The following is an 8847-nucleotide window of genomic DNA, read 5'->3' on the forward strand; positions in this document are numbered from 1 at the left end:
GCCCCGGCTACATTGTATTCGTGGTCCTGTTCGTTGTCCAGCTAGAACGCTAAAGCAGATGATATTTGCACACGCATCTATTTGTCAATTTTAGGTATCGTGGAAGTGTGACACACTTGTACGCTGATCATGTGCAGCCAAAATTATTAATTTTTATTCAGAAAAAAAAAACACCTTATAATATAAAAACTTATAATTTCGTCCGTCCTTTCAGTTGTGGACACATAGAGATCGCAAAAACAACATTAGGTTGTGTTTATTTTTTTTTCGAACGCATAAGTCTTATAACGTGCCACGGTATAGTATAAAGGATTAATGTAACCGCGTGCTGAGATTTGATTTTACAAATTCAATACAACGGATATTCAACAAGTTCCTAACTAATGAGAGTTCTCTAATTGTCTGCTATTGTTTCCAGGATAGCTCGATTGAGCCACTTAAAAGTAAGACAAAACTTCTGTTTACAATTGTTTTATTCAAAATTTAATTCGCAATGGTTTTGGGTAATTGATTTGTTAAATCTATGAGCGGTCTATTCAGAGGGGGTGAACATCGCAAGGGTCAACGTATTCGAACACCTAAAAATAGGAATTGGACTATCGCATTGGAACCCTGCTTTGGAGTCTTCGTTGGATTGGAAAACAACTTTAGAGTATTCATAGGCACAGGACAGGAGTAGGCACAGGACAGTGGTTTAGGGTCGAGGCAGGCGCGAAAGGAAATTTTCGCAACGCGGACGTTACCAGCACGGACGTATCCAACTTGGACCAGTGATGAATCCAGGTTCATTATCAGTCGCAGGACCGTTTCAATTTCAGTTATTAGTAACGTCGTTTATGAGACAAAACTACAAACAAATATACCAATTATTTAGCTGATAACTTCTGGGTCTAATGGCCGTTTGAATATACAGTTGAGCTTTTTTCTTGTGGGTACTATTGGTATTGATGCAACAGAAATAATTGCGTCCGCCAATCTCGTGAGCGTCAATCTTAACGAACAGTTATGGTATCTGATGGGAGGTGTAATTTTTACTTGCGCTGCCAACGTCTAATTCATGAGTATGACAAAAGCAGCACGGAGCCTCAGAGAGACTCAAACTTGCCAGTCAGATCGAAAACTCGTTTCTTCGAAGAACGGGAGCTAGATCAACCGTATAAAACGTTCCAGCGTACTAAAAGCGAAGGTGTAAGGCGTACGTAGCTTAGTCTGATTGAAATATCATACGGTATACCGTTCGATAATATTGCATTATATCTTTCTTTAAAGTAAAATATAAATAAATAAGTAACTTGTTTATAAAGAGATATCTAAGAGTGCGTGTATCTGCTAGTTACGGTTCGAAGATAGAAATCCTCCTCTAGTCGTGGTTTGGGAACCTGAGGTCAAATAAAGTAGAAACCATATATAAACGGTTGAACAACTGAAGTACTATTTCTAAACGAATTTTTGTAGCTTGTGCCTTTTTGTTAGCGTTTTAGTGCTACTGGCTAGTACGAAAGTTGTTACGCTTACTATGTAAAAATGCAAGGAGGAACCTTAACAATGACACGAAGTGAATCTGTGTTGGGGAAGCTTTGGCTAGGAGCAAACGTTTATGAAAAGGTCGGTTGGTTTTGAATGTAGAAAGGGGGAAGAAAGCGAACGTGGCAAGGTAGTCATGAAACGACGGAGCTCTGCGCATTGACGACATCTTCGAAAGGTTCTTATGAAACTAAGTTCTGTGCTTAACCGTTCTATAGCAGTCCATTTAGCCTGTATGTAAAATGCGTACTTGATTTGCGATATAAGTGTCCGTATAATAAAGTGCTTTTTGTCAGATAATATGAAAGATCAGGACCTAACAGTGGCAGTGAAAACAGCATTGCTTGTCACTAAGAATTTTGTTAAGGACACCTCAGATTCACATTCACAAAGTTCATTTGCAAGGTTCACGAAACACCTTCAGTTGTCACTTGGACTTTAGGCTCAAGATGCAAATCACTACATTTTTTAAGCTCGTTTTCTGTTGGAGGATCTTGAACTCATGAAGGTTGCAGTTGCAAAAATGAAGCCGGTAACTCATATTGCGTTCAGGACGGCACGGGCTATTTTTTCCGCACTATTTGTTAAAAAAAAATATTTTGAACGCGTTATTCGCTCGTGCATACGTCTATAGATTATGAAACAGTATTCGAAGTTGTTAACGCAGTTTGGTCTAGTTCCTTATTCATTCATACATGGTACTCGTTGCGCATTTACGTACCTCAGGCGTGTCACGTTTCCTTTTGTACGGATATAATTTTCAGTTTTCTTTCCGGTTTAGCGGCCAGCACGCTTCCATGACAAGCAATATATCGCCAGCGAATCGTCTGCCTCGTTGTATTCTTCTTATCATTCTCAATTTTACTTTGTCTTTTTTGTTCTGCTCAATTCACAACTGCCGAATTTACAGATGCATTGCATATAAATATCAGTACATTATTTCAAACAATTGTTGTATATCTACAATTTTGCTAATATTCTTGACGCGTTTCAGCACTACATGGTATTACTCTATTTCCATTAATATTACACAATCTAACTTTTACGCTAACGATTGATTGCATACGCGTTTCAAATGCAAGGAGACGCCCCTCCTACATCGAGATATAGTTCGGTTATACCAATATATATAACACTAGTACAGGATGACGCCCCGCAGTCGGCAAATGCGCAAGCAGTCGTATGTATTATTTTCTGTCATTTTTTGTTGTAAGGGTCGTTCACAACGTGCGTGTTCGTACCCAGAGCCGCCTGTCGCCGTTACGTGGCCAGCATTCACCCTCATTGTAATCTGGCGGGGGTTCAGGGTTGGCTTCCCTTTCCGACCACTCGACTATTCACGATAGATGCTGTAGCGAGCCGGTGCGATTAAGCGATACTCGGGAGTCTGGTCGAGGTAAGGTGCCCTCAGCTCCAGCGGCCGTTGGCGGCCGCGAAAGCGTTCCACCCTGTAGCGACGATGAGGCCCTAAGGCGTTCCTCCATAGCTAAGACACTGTCTTCATACTCGCGACGCGCTGCGGCTCGCGCGTCAATCCACGTTAGTATTGCCGCTACCAGTTGAATAATGACACCGACAACGGCAAGCATGTACGACCATCCGAAATAGTTCCAATCGACCTGCGATAGAACCAATGAGATAAACAATTCAGCACAGAAAATATAATAGCGAAAATGTAGTATTGCATAAATAAATAATATACAGTGACGGCTGTCGCAAGCAGCTAGAAGTATTCAGGAGTTTTTACCACTTTTGTTAGATAAATGCACCAGCTCGATATGTAGTAGGTAACATGTTTTTATTGGGAACATGTTTTTGCTTGCCAGCCAACGAGAATAAACGGAAATTGTAAAATTAATAATAATAATTTCTAGCTTTGATCTGATGTTGTCCACTGAATCTTGGAGAACGGTGCGCAGACTAATGGTCAGATACAAGGTGGTCGCCTCTTACTGTATAATTGACCAGGTTGGACCTCAGCTCAAGAAATTTTTTTAGGAATCCTAGGAAGGATTTATGTTTTATAATAAATTGTTGCAGCGGTTTATAGCGGTTTTAAAATGCTCATAGTTAAAAGTATGCTTCAAAACTTGTGAACCAATGTGATCTCTAAGGTTATTTCTCAATACGGTAATATAGCTCTGAATTCAGGGTACAGCACCTAAATTGGGTTTTTTTTCTGATACTTTTTCCCTCAAGCTGTGTCAAGGCAAAAATTCAATGAATTTTTCTGTATACGCTATAAATATCGTTCCTGATGATCATACCGGGATTACAGCTTCCATTTGGGATTTAGTTCACCGATTATAGTAGCTGTGCATCAAGCAATATTTGTAGGTGGCGACATACTTTGTGGCGCTCAAATGTACTACATGCAAAAAATTTCGATTTTGCAACGGAATTAGATTTCGGGATGACAGCGGCTCAAAAGCCCCAAAAATGCAAAAATCCGGCGCGAATAGTCTTAGCAAGCCTAAGCACTGGACGTTATTTGGATGACGAATTGACAGTTAATATTTTCCTCTCTAAAACGGCTGTTAACTTCTCGGATAAAAACCTAGGTATATGGGAAATGGTTTTTCAAGCTAGCTTGATGCATTTTTGAGTCCTTTATATGTAAACTCTACTGGGTATCTTCCGGTTTGCCCCATGAAAGCCTTCCTCAGATTTTTCAGAAACCACGTTGAACCTGGCAATAACGTGGACCATCGATTTTGGGCCAGAACGGAATTTTTATGCTTGGTAAAGGTTCATTCAGCGCGGAAATATTGGTCGACATTCATACAACCTGCGCTTTAATTCTAATTAAAGCTGAGCTCTTTCAATTCGGATTCATTACCCGTTATGCTTCAGCCCTTAGACTATGTCCGTCCTAACTACAAGCCTAATTTCCGTTAGCTTCTAACATTTAGACATAGCAAAAGCGTGTGCAGGCCCTATTATAAAGAAGCAACAGATAAAAATCTAATGTATGAGATTATTGTAGAATATATCTCAGCATGTTTGACCCAAATGAGCGGAAGGTCCTAATAGAGAGGGTAATTTATAATAAGCCTTTTCGCAAATATGCATATTATGAATAGAGCGGTAGGTTCCAAGTTGGAAAAATAAGCTCATAGATTCAATAGTTATAGGCCAAAAAAAGTTTATTAATTTGTGAGTCCTATGTTGAAAGAGAACCACGTGTATGTTACATGCATTTTTCGTTGCCTTCACAATGAAGTCGGCTCTGTGGAGGTTACTTAGCAGGCGTGTGATTATGATTTGCGAAAATTTCGTTACCAATGACGTATTTGACGCAGTAGATATTTTACGTCACGTGTTACTTCCTTTAAAGCATGGAGACAATTAAAATATCTTAAATCTGGAAAATATAATACTCGTCGTTCGATTCCGTTTACTTTGATACAGGCCACAATCGAAGGGTGGCGATGAAGTCGTACAGTGTCGTCGAGTAATTACACTATCTGCCATAGATTGGTGCGCTAGATACTCATGAAGCTCTTTAAAGATTTGAAATATTCTGTAGCACTAGGGGTCTCCTATTTGGGCAATATCCCGCAAACTCACCCGATATCACTTCGAGTATGGGCTTCTCCAGAATCTATTTGGCGCTGCCCTCAAAGCTGAATTTTTTGCTTAACTTTTCCTGAAAGGCTGCACAGACTGGCTCATATCCCATCTATGATGATGGTGTGCCTTAAACAGGTTTTTTGCAGGTAAAGGCTGTTCTAAATCTCTTCATAGTACGTCACACGTGTTTCCATCTATTCTAGACTCATTTCGAGAAAAATCTACTTTTGCTTTTTTCTCCATTTCTTTTTTCAGATGCTTCCGCAACAGTTTCATGAAACGTACTTTAAGGAATCATAACGTGCTGACAGTGATGCATTACCCATTCTCTGCTTTGTTCAAGCTTTTCCATAACCACTCTAATTCGTTGTTTTGTTTAAGATCCTAAGGTGTAGTCACCACTTTTGCAGTCTTCAACGTTTTAGGTTCTGTTAAAATGACTGCATCACCAAAAGCCCTTTTTTCGCTAAATGTCTATTTACTGGATACTCGCATCAATCTTCTGTGGATTTTACCAGTGCTTTTACGTTTAGAAGATCTATTTTAATTTAATCGTTAAGCGTTGATTTTTAGCAATAAATGTTAGCCTTTTTATTAAAAACTCATCATTATCTCATTGTAATAGATAGGCAAAGGCCTGCTGTGTATATTTAACACATCTGGTCTACTAACGACACGTAGTTTAAGACTATTAAAAAAATTCGATTCGTGAAACAACTTCGAACAATCTAATATGTATCTGTCTACACGCAAAATTTTCTCATAACTATATGTGCATACCAATTTCCAGTTTACTCGCCCACGTCAAATATACGTTTATGTTACAACGTCTTCTTTCAGTATATGCGTAACCCTGAGGTCAGTTCGGACAAGCCTAAGCTTTGTGGAAGGTCACAAAGGAAGGAAAAATTTGAATACTAAAGGACACAAAAATGTAGGAATATTAGGCGATATTTATTTATTATTATCAAATATATTATATTAAATATTTTGACGTATTATATATATTAAATGCGACATTAATGGAGAAATTTTCATTTAGGCTTCTCTTCAGCTACGGTAATGCAAATTTACAATGGTATTGATTAATCAAGCTAGTTTCGAATAGTTGAATACACGTTTTTTTTTATCTACAACTAAATAAATGCCAATGTGACTAAATAATGGCGCGAATTATTGAACGAATGCGCAATGGATTCACATTGATCATCTGTCTCCTTCGAAAAAAAAAACACAGATTGCTTTAAAAATGACGTTTACAAAATATTGTGTCCGCCTTTGTTTTTTTCTCTTTAACCACACCTGTCATTATTACTACTGTTATTACATGATAGAGTGATATCGTTCGACTTGCAGTTAAGAAAAACTCATGAGAAACGGATTTCGTAGGGAAGCCTATTCTTGAAAATTTTGCAAACATCGTTGGAAAGGTTTAACGACCTTGTTTGCCATGATAGCGAAAATACAATATGTGCATAAACAATTTCTTAGTTATTATTTTCCTAGGAGAAAAAGCTCATAATATTAGCTATAAATTCATTGCTTGTAAGTAGCTTCTCTGAGCGATCGAACAGTGAAATGATGCTAGTGATTAGTTTTACAGTTAAAATATGATCGTTTATAGTTAACCGAGCGCTCCTATCAAGACGTCTACTCTCTTCTAGGTGAAAACGGAATAGAGCCATCCCATGACAAAATAACGTGCTCCTTTTGGATTTCCTATGAAAACAGTATCAAATAGAACGCATAACTTTCCACGATCTTCGCGAACATTAAGAGCGATCATGATACCGTTCGGTAATAAGATGTCACTAAGTGGATTTCATCCAATCCACATTTTGTGCATTTCGAATCTCACAAGCAAAAAAGAACCTTCTGCAGTGTGACATTAAGACGATTTTTGTCACTGCGCCATTTTGCCTCAGTAGCACTCATTCTTTGCTCCAACCAAAAACTTACGAAACACAGAACAGCTGTATCGTTCATTGCTAACTTGATTTCTGGTAGCACCTTGGCGACGCTTGTTCGGAAGCGATACCTGTCTACTTTCATCTCGTTTATTGACGCACGCACACCATTGTCCTGTTTTGATGACGTATTTCTGAAACAGGAGATTCGAAACCCTCTGAAGATGTCAACTAAAGAATAATATATCGAATACTATATGAAAAATTATTCCTTGCTTACGTTAATTGATGTAGATACGTTTCTTTTTCGTTTGTCTGTGTCGGATGCGATACCCAGGTATGTACGTCTGCTTCGTTTCGACAATGATAACAGGGGCTGTCGATGGATCTTCGATCGAGAATATCGCTACTTGCGACCATTGCTCGAGGCGCCGTATTTCGTGGCGGTTCAGATCTTTTTTACGATCGGGTTTGGGCTGCTGATTGCAGCTTGCGGTGTCCTTCTTGCTCTCAACATCTGCTTCCCGCAAGAGAAGGAGGTGCAGATGTTGCGTGCTACTACAGGTCTCATTCTAGCTTCGATGGTTTGTACCCTTGTTGCTATCATCGTATTTGGAACGTTAGGTGATCTCACCAACGACTACATACCACAGGTGCGTACAATACGAGTTACTCGGACCAAGCATTACTTAATCACATTTTTCAAGCTGTATGTTAGATTCAGCCGTATGTAGGATTCAGACAAATGGCCCGTCCCAGCATGGAACGAAGTGTATATACGAGCGGTTTCAAATCTAGGCGGCCTCATTTGTTCGTAACCCTAGCAAGCAAATTCGTTACTAGTGAACCGTCACATCCATTAGAGAGAATCTATTAGAGCCAATTATGATGTTATTCCTAAAACAAATTGCTAGCCTGGGTGAAATTCACGGTTCACTAATACGGCATAGTATAAAAAATAGCTATGAATAGCTTCATTTCAAACCCGTAAGTTTTTCTTCTTGAGAAAATTTATGCTTACTAATCGTGCATGGCGACAGCGTAGCAAATCGACCAGATTTTCTGACGTTATAACATCTGCTGTAAAGGTTAACTCAGCAGCATCAGGTTGTGTTTCACTTAGCCCAAAGGCATGTAAAGGCCGTCGTCGTGTGTGATCCATAGGCAAAAAGGAAGCTTCACAAAAAGAAAAACGAGATGCGCAAGTGGCGGTAACACCGTACGTGCCTCGGTACGGAGAACTTTCAGAAGTGATTTGTCGATACCTAAGAAGAAGTGTTACTCGATAAGAAAAAGTCGTTCATCATGCGATTCTACATGCATGACGCCTGTAACTAAGTTCTTCATTGTAACTATGGAGAGGGCATTTAGTACCTTCAAAGGACTATATTGACAATACAGAGGAGTACATCGGTATAATTTACTTATATCCTCCAGCAAAGGCACCTGAGTGCTGTAAAAAAGGTCTTGATAAGTCAACCATCTTTTGACGTGGAGGGGAAAAGGCGATCAGTTTCGTAAATCATTTAACTGAAAATGCGTATTCGCTCTAAATTATTTATCAGACGTATATATAAGAAGCTTTTATACCTCAAAGGGTTCGTGTCGGCAATTTTCTGGTTTTTAATCTTTTTTCCTTCTTTTCAACGTGCCAGTTTACCGCAAAAATTGCCGGAAGCTCTATTACGTTTGGGCATCGTTTACAAATGACTTTCACTATACGATATGTTTTACTCAAACATAAACAATGACTAATAAACATTTCTTCGCGGTCAACCGGTGGTATCCCTACCACCGGCACCTGGCTATGCAAAACGTCAATATTGCCCAAATAATTTATCTC

General features: G+C 39.1%; 1 long non-coding RNA gene across 1 annotated transcript; it reads right to left on the minus strand.

The window, feature by feature from the left end:
• Positions 1–1902: 1902 nt before the first annotated feature.
• On the minus strand, positions 1903–3324 carry LOC147757242 (uncharacterized). Its single transcript, XR_015320160.1, has 2 exons — positions 2766–3324; positions 1903–2419 (listed from the first exon to the last, which is right to left on the minus strand). It is a non-coding gene; the product is annotated as an uncharacterized LOC147757242 (long non-coding RNA).
• Between the last annotated feature and the right edge of the window lie 5523 nt (positions 3325–8847).

The sequence above is a fragment of the Varroa destructor genome, unplaced genomic scaffold (genome assembly GCF_002443255.2).
Source record: "Varroa destructor unplaced genomic scaffold, Vdes_3.0 BEIS01000002.1, whole genome shotgun sequence".
In the NCBI taxonomy this organism is placed as follows: Eukaryota; Metazoa; Arthropoda; class Arachnida; order Mesostigmata; family Varroidae; genus Varroa; species Varroa destructor.